Below are 13235 nucleotides of genomic sequence, written 5' to 3'. Positions count from 1 at the left end.
AAATTATTACAAGTGTTTTTTTTTTTTGCTGCTGCAGATATGGGCTCTATTGCGGCAGAATTTGCCCCATAACTGTTGTAGTAGTACTTGAAATTGCACGTTCTACATTGTTAATATTTTTTAATTTTTATCACTTAATTGAAATAACCACTATAATAAAGAGTATTTATGGAATCTAAATACAGTTCTAAATTGTTCTAATTGGACAGCTCCAGTAAATATACAAGCAATCGTTAAAAGTTTGTTCGAATTACGTTCGTGGCACGAAACGAGGTGAAAGATACCTCGTAGTTAATTAAAATCAATTAGTTCACTACTGGAATACCTTTCTAGTAAATGTTGTGTTACGCTTTTAATTAAACCATTATGCAAGTGACTGTTTAAAGTGAGTTTGTGGTTATTTTTCTTTGTGCTGTTAGATTTTAACTCGCGAAACGTGCATAGTCGGCAAAAGAGTTCTGTGTGTATGAGTACAGCACTCATTAAGCAACTCATTTTATTTGAACTTTCGGTTCGCTAAACTTTCCTTCATCGTAAAGTAAATATTTAATCCTGTTTATAGAATTTACTACCGCGTTTCTGGAATATTTTAATGCATTGTGTTATGTGAACATTATTAATACTCTTTCGAACAGATAAGGGTGTATTTAGAGCGGCATCCGCGCTTTCTGGCTTAGAACACTGTTAAGCGCATCTAGAAGAGAATAAGATATTACATAGTGTAAGTACTCAAAAGTTTCACGGCATGAGGTACCACGTTTGTTCCCGACGGTTGCTTACTTTAGCATTATATTATATATAGCATACGTTTACACGAAACCACTTTCCACCAGTTTAATGTATTATCTGACGTTTTATGCATTTTTCATATAAACTTGTCGCATGCACAAAGCCCTTAGAAAAGCTCAGATCTAAATATATTCTGCAGACTGTAAATTTTATGTAATATATTTAGTTATAAATTCAACTAGCGGTGCATGACATTATGCCTTAAGGCAATTTCTAAAACGATTCTTTTTTTAAAAAAAGCTTTAAAATTTCTTGAAAAGTGAAAAAAATAGAATTTTGAAAATTTTGATATGTTTTTAGTTGGACTTTTGAAAATTTACTTTTTTTATTATATTTCTAAATATTTGAAAATTTTCAACTTGCTGTTTTAACGACAAAATATTGAAACGCACAAGCGTCGCGTCACAGTTTAACTGAATATTGGTACAGAACCTACAAAATTCGTACTTATTATTAAAACCTTTTGAAAATATCTGATAATTTGATGTGCATATGTCTAATAATCATTTTCGGCCATAAGGCATTTTTTTACCTTTTTCATTGGATCTTCGAAACTTCTGGACATGCCTAATCAGTTCATCCAATTCAAATTGGGCGATCCTTTCTCTCAAAAACTGAATTACCATTTTTGGCATTTTTTGCATTGTATCTTCGAAACGGTTTGAACTGCCTTTGCCAAAAACTAATCTGCACGTCTCCTTAACAACGCAAATCGAATGTTTTTTAAATTATTTAAATCGGTTCATCTGTGTTTCCGTAATCGTCGACGAATATTTGTATCCGCACACACACATACATCAATTTGCCAAAATGTTGCCAGAAACATATGAAACTATTTTTTACTATAACTTACCCTACGGGAAGTTAAAAAATGAACAAATATTAAATATGACTAACATACTTATGAACAATACCAAAAAAAAAATAATGATCGATCAATAGACAAATTAATTCTAATCAATACTAAGGTGCGTTTATCAACAGTAAAAACATTATTTAAAATAATAAAGTAGCGACCGCCATCATTGATTAAAGTTATTTTTTCTGCAAAAATGATATTTTGAATAAAAACTTTATCAAGTACTTTAAATGTGGTATCTCACTTTAACTATGATTTACTAGCGGCATTTTCTGTTTATGCAAAACTACAATTTTAAAACTTTATGCTATTGTTTATAAAAAAAATTATATGAAAAATGTACAAAGTGTATAAGAAATAAAAATATTCTCTAAGTTAATTTAATGGCTTACAAGGTGTCATATCCTCTTTTAACTGCGATTCGTAGTTTTACGTGAAAACATCTATTTAACAGCATTTACTGCCATTAAACTTCTAAAGTACAGATCGTTACTTGAATTCGAACAACTAGTTCTGCAAGAGGCATCAGCCAACCTCACAGTGTTAAACCTCATTGTAACCAGACACGCCGAGAGAATTACGACTCCAGCCGAAGGATGGATACGAACACCCAGGGGCTAACTTCACAGGAATGAAATCTGTATGGTATGTTATTGTTTCACATGTGATCTTTGGGATTTAATTAATTTGGTTAAAAACTCGTTTTAAATATATTTAGCAAGTTAAATATAAAAATTTTGTAATGCATTGAAAATTAAAATATAAAATCACCCGTTGCTGCTAGAGGATCATTTTTATAGTGAAGGTGTGTTTTCCGTTTTGCCTTTGTCTTTGATCCCCACTAAAATCGCCGTTACGCATTACTTCGTGGGGGGAGGATCTAGAATGTTATAATTGCACTGAAATTGTATTTATTTCTCAAATGAATGAAGTTCCATTTGTTTTTTCGAGTGAGACTTCACGCATTTAAGAGATAAGAGACGGTAAAATGTGTTGCACGTAACCATTTTTTTCTGCAAGCGAAAGCTGGCTTTTTTTAGGTCGTAAAGTTATCGTCTTCAAATAATATTGTTCAATTTGCTACTTTTCTGGTTTATTTTATTTTCTCCATTTTCTCATGTGCTAGAGTGATTCCATAGTCCACGTCTCTGATTTGCAATGTACCATATTCCAAATATATTTACCAAATTTTTCCACAAACCGAGACTGACTTTTCTGTCAGTAAAGTCTTCTTTTTCTTACATACTGCCTTGGCGTTTGCAATTTTTTCCCTCGTCACTCTCGTGCAGTATCCATCTTTAGTTATTTTGCTTTTCAAGTACTAGAAATGATCCACATTTTCCGGTCCCTGATTTTCCACCGATATCCTGGGAAGCACATCGCTTTTCGACACTCTCATCACTTTCGATTTGTCGATGTTAATCTCTATTTCGTATCGGTTTCCCACTTCGACGATTCTGTTTCTCCAAGTTTGTAATTCGAATATACACACACACACACACATATATATATATATATATATATATATATATATATATATTAGGGTGGTCCTTAATATGGACATATTCGAATTTTTTTGCTCCCAAGGGTTCAAATGATACCAAATTGATAAAAAACAATTCTCTGAAAGTTTTAGCTCTTAAAAGACAATATCTTTTAGATAGAGCGCAATTCAAAGTTTTGTATGGAAATAGCATGAAAAAATATACAAAAATTTTGTAGAGCGTCTAATTTTCAATAAAAAATGACATGAATTTTCACGTTTAATTCATTTGTTGCTAAGTTATATCTAAATTTTTTTTTTTTTAATTTTCAAATTTTTTTCCATGCTATTTCCATACGAAGTTTGATTAAATTGCGCACCATCTAAAAGTTAATATGAAGAGCTAAAACTTTCAGAGAATTGTTTTTTATCAATTTGGAACCATTTGAGTCCTTGAAAGCAAGGAAATTCGAAAATGTCCATATCAAGGACCACCCAAATATATATTTATATGGATATATATATTATATATATATATATATATATATATATATTATATATATCAAATAATATATTATTTTTATAATTTACCATTTTCTAAGACCTTACATCCAATTTGGCACAATTTAAAATTCCACACCTCTCTCAGAGTATTTAAATAAGTTCATGTAATGACAACTTGTCCAAACTATAAACTACTATGTGTTTATTTTCATTTCACTTCCATGCAATGTTTTGCGAGTTTCGAAAAGCATTTTGTAAAAGTTTGAATGAGTTTTAAAATGCTCCTATGATGTTAACAGAAGGAACGAGATGCAATCATGCAGTAAGTTCTTGAATATCAGGTGAACTCTTAAATATGAGGATATTTTACAATGTAACTATTTACGTTGATGGTAATATCTCGTCATCAAGAAGTGTTTAAGAAAAATGTAAAAATGTTTGCAACCGTTAAATACTAATAGTATAAGTTATAGAGCCTCTTGAAATCGAATTAGATAGTTACGGTTACAGAATACAAATGATTGATAAATAAAGGACTTCAACATAATTCTAATTTTTGATTCACCCATAAAGAATAGATTAATAATTTTATTACTTTTTATTAATTACAATCTGTCTTAAAAATAAATAAATTGACATTCAGTAATTTTAATGAGTAATAACTACAAATTCTTAAAGATTTCTCAGTAGCAAGCCTTGTCATTTTTGTGTCTAGTGAAATTCCGCTGTTATATGAGAAAAATAACCACAGACAAGACAAGCATAATAAATAGCATGTTAAACAAGTAATCAATAAATTTGATCAAATAAAATAATTAAAAAAAACAAAAGCAGTTAATTATAATCAATATCGATGTTGACAATGCTTCATTCCATCGAAGGGGCGCAATTTAAGAAGATGGATAAAATTTTACTTTGATTAATACTGCGTATTTTCATGCACCTCTGCTATAATTCAATGAATAATTTATTAGTACCTTGGGCCTCAATAAAATTCTGGTAAATTATGTCGTCTGAAAGATTACATGTGACGAGAAGAATAGATCAAGATTATCCTACCAGATCGTTCTGGAATTTACTAAACTTGAATAATTGTAAGTCAGCATTTTTATATTTGAACAAACTAACTGCAAAGACTTTCACATTACTTCATTCATTTTTAACCTGAATATCCAGAAAAATTCCAAATTCATGTTTCAATTAAAACATTATACTAAGAAGTTTGCTTTTGATTTGGATTTATATATAGAGGCTTATTTTTATGTTTAAGTTCTCGAGTCGTGGCAAAATTTAAAAATGACCTATATACTATAAATACATATTTGTACAATTTGACTTTATTGCATATACATATGACGCACATATTGCAAATGATCAGACAATTTAAATTTTATTGCATTGATATAGAGAATCTTACGAGCAAAATTTCATTTTCCAGAGGCAACGTGCTTTTATGTTATTTCTTCGATATATATAGAGTCGAAAGTTTAGGGCGTGATATGTATAAATAATCCATCACATAAATCATATTCAGTTGGAGTCAGTGTCTAAATAATTCGGGCTGTAATAAATAATTTATTACTCATTGTTAGTCTTTGAGGGGTTTTAGAACAAACGTGGTTCAGGTTATCAGTATTCCGTTTTATATAGTATATGTGGGATAAACTGTGTATTGTAAATAATCATAATAAATATTGTTTACTTTATTACAACAAAGTTGAAAGGGGTTTTCCGTTCATTTAAAGTTAGCGCTTTGAACCGTCGGCTTTCAGCAAATATAGATGAGTTCTATTAGAACGATGGAATATATTCATTTGGAACGTATAATTTAATTAAACCTCTAAGCATAAGCCAAGTATAAAGTACACGAAAACTTGCAGAGGATTCGATTAAGATTCGCGTATAATATTTATAATTCCAACGAAAGTGAGCCGATCTCGATTAAAGGGCGATACGCATTTCAGACGAATTTGCGTAAAGGAATTTGGAACTCGTAATTTAATTACAAGTGAGGGATTTATTACGACTATTCATTGCTGTATATGGATACTGCATGATATTGTAATAATTCTTAACTCGTTCCACTCAAAACTTAATTTAATTTTAAATATTCCACCGGCGTCGGCGTAAAGGAGTCGATCCTTAATCCTTAGCTTTAACTGCTTTAAATTTGTCTACCCACCTACGCATATATATACACATACATATATATATATATATATATATATATATACACATATACAGAGTAAGGCGAGGCACAAAGGTCCAATTTCACTTTCATTAATTATATGCTTTTAACTAAATGAACTACATGTCAACATATAACACGTATCAAAACAAACAACTATCGAACTATGTTCAGCAAAATTCCCAGTTAACTCCTAATTATAGATTTTTTTTACAATTTTTTTAAAAATTTGTCATCTGTGTCTTTTTGCCTCATGTGCGGGGTAAAGAGAGGCAACCAGGGGGCAAACAGATCCAATATTTTTTTTTTATTTTGAAGGAATTTTACAAAATTATAACTACATTATTTAACAAATATGAAAAATAAATTTTAAAAACATTTTATTATATATAACCTTGATCTGGTATTTCGAATGAAATAATCATTCATAGAGGTCGATTAATTTATATCTCGTAAACTTACTTTTGTTACATTAACTTGCCGAAGGGTAAAATATAGTAATCGCTAAAAATTCTTAAATGAAAATTTTTATACATCTTTACATTTCAGAGGTTTCTGAACATTTCGGCATTACTGATATTTTTCTCAGAATATTTAATTCTGATAAGGGAGTACCAGCAATTTGCTTTAAGGCACAATGCCTTGTACCACTATAGTTACAATTGTATTAATATACACAAAATCTTTCTTTTCCTATCTATGTATTTTGAACAGATTGTTTGTGACAGTTCTGGTAAATGACATGCAATTCAAGCTTAGTGAAATGAATACGAGGACAATTCTCCCATGTAAGAATGAATAGACAGTAGTGTCCACTACACAGTGGGCGCATTCAACCGAACGATGTTCAATTTAGCGAAAAGCGCATAACGAATGTCCACCCGTTGCCCAACTCTAACGACGGACCAGGGAAAACAACTAGCCCCCGAAGATACCGAACCATTCTCCCGAAGAACAAATTCAATTATCAGTCGGTGAAAAAGCCAAAGCCAAGCCAAGTCTTTTTCATATCGATATTTCCATTTCCTAAAGCATCGTCGGGATAAAGATTCAAATCGAATTACGGCGAGTTATGCAGATATTTGCACCATCAGTGAAACGATGCGACATAAAACAAAATATGTTATTTTCATCAGAATTATTTAGATTTTATGATAATGTATTCTTTGTGATCTGCACACGGTGCTGTATATTTATTTACCAAAAGCGTCTGAGCGGAATTGGCAGTAAATGCTGAGGATTGACTATCGTAAGCGAATAATGGTGGAGAATATTCAAAATTGAATTAAATTTTGAACTAGGGAAATATTACAATATTATTCATCATTTTTATATAGTTGCAATAGTACCTGAATTTAAATGTTATGATATAGGGTAGAGTAGGGCAAAAACGTCCACCAGCGTTATCTTAAAAATAAACTAGTGGTGCATGGCATCGTGTCTTAAGGCAAATTGCTGAAACTTCCCGTAGAAATAATTAAAGTTTAAAAAATGAAAAAATTTGATTTTTGAAAAAAATATGTTTTTTTATATATTGATTTTTATTATTAAGAACTTTAGTCAAAGCAATTTTGCTGCGTAGCTGTATTAGAGACAAAATTTTGGAGCAAATAAGCGCTGCATCGCAGTCAATGGATAAAAATTTGTACGGAACTCATAAAAATGTAAACAAAACATATACTTATTATTAAAATCACTATAAAATATCTGATAATTTGATGTGCATATGTCTAATGATCATTTTTGACAGCCAAATGGCATTTTTTTCACTTTTTTCACTGGATCTCCGAAACCGCTAAACCTGCCTTCCCAAAAATTTAATCCATTTTTTATTTTGTCAATACAAGTAAAATGTTTTTTGAATCATTCAAATCGGTTGATTCGTGTTTCCGAAGTCGTTCACAAAAATTTGTATCCGCACACACACATACATACAAAAATACATAATTTTTTTGTAAGGTATGCCAAAAAATAGATTTTGCTGACATTGCTGCATAAAAGGAACCTCACTTTTACAAAGATTGTGATAATAAAATATTTCATCACACAGAGGTATGACAACTTTTACGGTTGCCTTCCTATAAAACCGAATTAGTTAGATTGAATTTATACAATAGCTTATGGAATCCTTAAGTTCTGATTGCTGTTCAAATAATATACGAAACGTATCTTTTGATTAAGTACTATTCTTAATTAAAAAGTTAATACTAGGTAAAATATTACCTAAATTATAATTACTGAATGTCTCAAATTGTATACTACAGAAAACAAAAACAAAATATATTTCCCAAGTTTTAATAAATCCCCTAAAGTTAAAATATTATGTCAACCTTTAGCCGCATTTTATCAACCGTCTAAGCAGAATGACGACAATCACTTGTTGAAAGCCGAGATTTTCCTCGACACTTGCCTTAAGAAATAACATGCCTGGGCGTCTTATTCTTTGTTATTTGATTACGTCTACAAAAATGTCAATACTCAGTGACACCGGACACTTGACAGAGGTCCTAAGAACAAGAAACCAAAAACTTTAGGAAATTCCCAACGAAGTGGATAATAGTTTTCTTAAGCTCGTTCAACCCGTTTTCTTTCAACCAATAAAATGGAATATATGTAGATAAACTATACGAAGTTAAATTATATAATGTAAAAGTTTATGTGGGCAAAAACTATATATATTTTTTTTAAATTAAAGTCAAATTCGATATATGAAAAATCCATTTTTTATAATTTTTTTCTTATAATTTTTATTTATATATATACATTATTTTCATTACGCAGACAGACAGAGGTGCCTGGTATGAAAGATTATGAAAACATTGTATCCATACATACATACACACACACATCGATTTTTTCTGAGGTATGCCAAAATGTTCAGAAACCTTCAAAACGTCGAGAAATTACAATAACTTACCCTATGGGAAGTTAAAAATTACAATTCAGTTTGAAAATGTATATATTTCATATGCGTTATTCTAATCGTAGTAGGAAATATATCCTCAGATGAATTCATTCGGCATCTCTCGTTAATGTAAACAGTAATGTGTTGTGTACGATAAAATCGTTGCTATATATTCATAGTAATCTATTTGAGAATATTTAAAACAATTGTTATTAATCATTGATCAATTTTCATATTTTATATATACATTTTATTTGACTATTTCATTAATATAATATCTATTATAATTAAAATATCTTTATATATAATTCTTCAGTCTTCTTTGTCTTTATTTAGCTTCATCCCAGTAATTTATGATTCAATAATTGAAATATGACAACATATATCAAAGAACTAGCATTGCAAAAATGAATAATCTTCCTTCCAATGAATATTTGACTTGTATATGATCTATTTGTCTAGAAGTTTACTTCTTTCCCGCTTAATTAACTACCTGCCTACCTGTCTACCTGTCAACTTGTCAACCTATTTATGGGTCTATATGGCATTCATATAGACATCATATTTGTCATATTTGTCTACTTTTTTTTTGTCCTCATTTTAGTTAAGTGATACTCAACTTCCTGTAGGGTAAATTATTGTAATCATCCAAAAATCCAAATTGAAAATTTTGCATATCTTCACGTTTTGAAGGTTTTTGAACATTTTGGCATACCTTAAAAAATAGATGTATGTGTGTGTATGTATGGATACAACGTTTTGTCCACGTTTTCGGGCGCACGGATCAACCGATTTGAATGGTTCAAAAAACATTCGATTTTTATCGATAGGGAGATACGCTGATTAGTTTTTGGCAAAAGTCGGTCCAGCCGTTTTGGAGTTACGGAGCAAAAAGAGCAAAAAATAGAAATCGAGTTTTTGAGAGAACGGAACATCCGATTTGAATGATACAAAGAGCATTCAATTCGTAATGACGCGGAGAAGTGGTGATTAGTTTCTGTTAAAGACAAGTCCAGCTGTTTGAAGATACGGAGCTAAATGTGCAAAAAATGGCAGTTTTTGAGAGAAATAAGCATCCGATTTAAATTATTTGAAAAACTTTCTTTTTGTTTGAAGAAACGATTGTTTTGGGAAAAGAAAATAACATTTTTTTTTTATTTCAAAAAAACCTTTTTTTTTGAATGTCAAAAATGATACCAATTTTTAAAATAATAATTCGGCACGGAAAGTTCCAGCAACTTGCCTCAAGGCACGATGCCATACACTACTACTCTCATATGTCTTCATTCATAATATGTCTTTAACTATAAATTTCAGATTTTCAAAAATTTTCAAATTTTTACACATACATCCATTTTTTCTAAGGTATACCAAAATGTTCAGAAGCTTTTGAAACGTGAAGATATAAAAAAAAAAAATTCGATTTTTTTGCGATAACTATAACTTACCCTGAGGGAAGTTAAAATTATAATTCAGTAGAGATCTAGTAGTAAGCCAAAATCACAAAGTCTTGTTGCAATGAAAGAAACAAAATAATATATGTGTGTGTTTGAGTTGGTGTGTGTATATATGTGTTTATGTATATATGTGTGTATGTGCATGTATATAAAGAAATGGCATGTGTTCAATGGCAATGATAGAAAGAAGAGCGCAATAATTAATACCCTGCCGTGTCGTGATTCGGTGACACTAATCCGAAGCGTCTGTGAGCCTCGTCAATAGAACTTTCTGTCAACGGAAATCGAAAGCTCAAAGAGAGTGTGAGGCCCCGATCCGGGTTATATTTGAATGAATTAATCGAAATGAATTGCGCTATCTGTATGAATTACTGACTGATTGACTGGTCGACTTACTGACTTGTAATTCCATGTGTTAACTCACGCACGTGAATGCCGTACACATGTCACGGCGGGGACACGGGACAAATTACTGAAAACGAACCAATGCCGCCCCCATCCAATGAGCCCCAAATCGTAGTCAATTTGTGGTTTTGAAATCCATCACTTTGTCGCCGCCCAAAATGTCCCGTCTCTTAGGGCACTGATTGTATATGCGGATCTTGGAAATATATCGCGAATGTAATTATGAGTTAAAACATTTTGTGTTCATATTTTGGGTATCTAACGTAACTGAAAACAAAATAGGACATGAGTTTTATTGTAAACTAGTTGGTATTGGTATTTAGCCTTGAGGCAAGTTACATGAACTTCCCAATATGTGTAAATAATCGACTTAATCAATAATAAACAAATTAATTTATGAGTGATTAGAAGTATATCGAGAGGATTTATTACACATAATTAATAATGAACGAACACGTTAACTCGGAGTATTTTCTATAAGCAAATTTTCACAAATCAATAATTTTTATAATTAAACCAGTTTTCGTAGGACGTTAATGGTTTAGTATGTTCATTAAGACCAAGTACTCTATCGTTATACCAAGTAAATCATGTAATTCTAATTTTAACAAACGTCAACAAAACCACTCATTTTCACAAACTTTAATGAATTTTTAAAATTAAACTATGTCGTAAGGCCGTAATATTTCAGTAAGTTCTATAAGACCATGATATACATCGCCAAAGAAAGTTTCATAAAAATCAACTTAAATTTTTTTTCAACAGTTAATTACAAGAAAACGGCTCGGTAGATTTTCACCAAAAACTAATCAGTATTATTCCCAACTAATATCTTTCGAACAGTTTTTGATTTTTGAGCTTGAATGTGGATGAAAAGTTTAACACTCTTTTTCAAATTACAAAGAAACGGCTCGGCAGATCGTCTCACAAAACTGACAAACTATATTGCTCATTGAGACATTGAATGGCTTTTATATTTCTGAAATCGGTTCAGTCGTTTTTGAGCAAACGTCGATGAGAGGTCTAATTTTGACAAATGCCAAAAAAACGATACCAATTTTTGCTAACTTTGACGGGCGGTAATATTTTAGTATGATCTAGAAGACTATGATATCTACCGTCAAAAAAATCATAAAAATCGCCAATTTTTTTTAAAAAAAACTTTATTACAAGGAAACGGCCCGGCCGATTTTTACCTAAAACTAATCAGCACGATTCCCAACCAATATCTTTCGAACGGTTTTTGAGTTTTCAGAATTGATTCAGAATTACGGGCTAAAACGTGAACGAAAAATTTTCATTTTTCTGTATTTATAAAGAAACGGCTTGGACGATCATCGCACAAGACTCAGAAATGCTAGTCCTCATCGAGATACCTCGAATGGCTTTTAAATTTTTGAAATCGGTTGAACCGTTTTTGAGAAAACGTCGATTTACGGCAAAACATAAACTTCTCCTTCGGGAAGTTAATAAAACAAAAACTGCCATCGTGGCTCACTGTGACCTCAAAGGTACAAAACTCATATTGAACAGTAACGAACTAATATTTGGAATGCAAAGAAATAGGTTGTTATTGGTTACGATCTCAGACCTTTTATGTGCAATAGTTTTAGGTTGGTGAAACGAGTAATATATGGTAGACTTACGTTGTCCTCTCAGAGGGAACAAAGTTAAATATTTTATTAGTATCGATATATTAGATATGCAAATGTATATAGAAACATTCTAAAACAAATCATAATGCTAGTAATCACTTTGTGATATTTTATATCATTCAACATGTTACTATTAATGAGAATAAAATTCCCCAATGCTTCGTTTTTTTTGTGTTTGGGTGAAGAAAAAGCGTATGCTATATCATTCTCCTTCTCGAAAATTGCGTCTAATCAAGAATCTTCCGTCTTGTAGGCGACCCGCCCGCTTTCTCCATTGTCGTGGCGGGCCGCCTTATAGAACACGAGCGAAGAAAGAGGCATCGAAATTGTTTCTTATTTACTTTGAGTGTAGATTTTATTGATTGTAACGTACTAAGGCATATTGTCTCTCTCTTGTTATTGTGCACACATCGAAAAGCGACGTTTCGTCATTTTAAGCTTATGTAGATCATATGCATTGTTTTCGTTCGGGCCTATCTGTGCTTTTCCATACGCGTTCTATTTTATTTTCGTACATGGGCATATTGACGTCGGACTTATCGTCACTTCTGCATGCGTATCAACATCAGTGTCGACCGCGTTGGCGGTGTTTTCGATGGTGGAACACATTCATGTTTCTTAAGAGCGTTCATGTGTTCATATATAGTTCATTATGTAGTAACGCTAATGTATTCATTTCAAGGCTTACGAGCTCCGGAGTTAACCAAAATCTCGAATTATACAAGGAACGCTTGACGTGCTGATGCTCAGTAAGTGTTAAATTTTGATGGACGGGAATTTTTAAGAGCTATTTTAATTTTGAACACCAGATGAAAATACCGTACGCACTTAGCGCTCATAGGAACGTGTAACTTTCAGGCCACATTTCAATTTATTGATGTGTTCCTCACATAATGAGAAATTTTTCATTAATCTTAATTCTATAACATTGTCACGATAACCAATATCAATATTTATGACTTATTTAAGTAAATGCTACGCAAACCTGCC

The sequence above is a fragment of the Ctenocephalides felis genome, unplaced genomic scaffold (assembly GCF_003426905.1).
Source record: "Ctenocephalides felis isolate EL2017-DRISC unplaced genomic scaffold, ASM342690v1 CF-g0.4_SCAFFOLD_01886, whole genome shotgun sequence".
Taxonomy (NCBI): domain Eukaryota; kingdom Metazoa; phylum Arthropoda; class Insecta; order Siphonaptera; family Pulicidae; genus Ctenocephalides; species Ctenocephalides felis.
The sequence above is the reverse complement of the archived record's forward strand: the minus strand, read 5'-3'. Positions refer to the sequence as shown.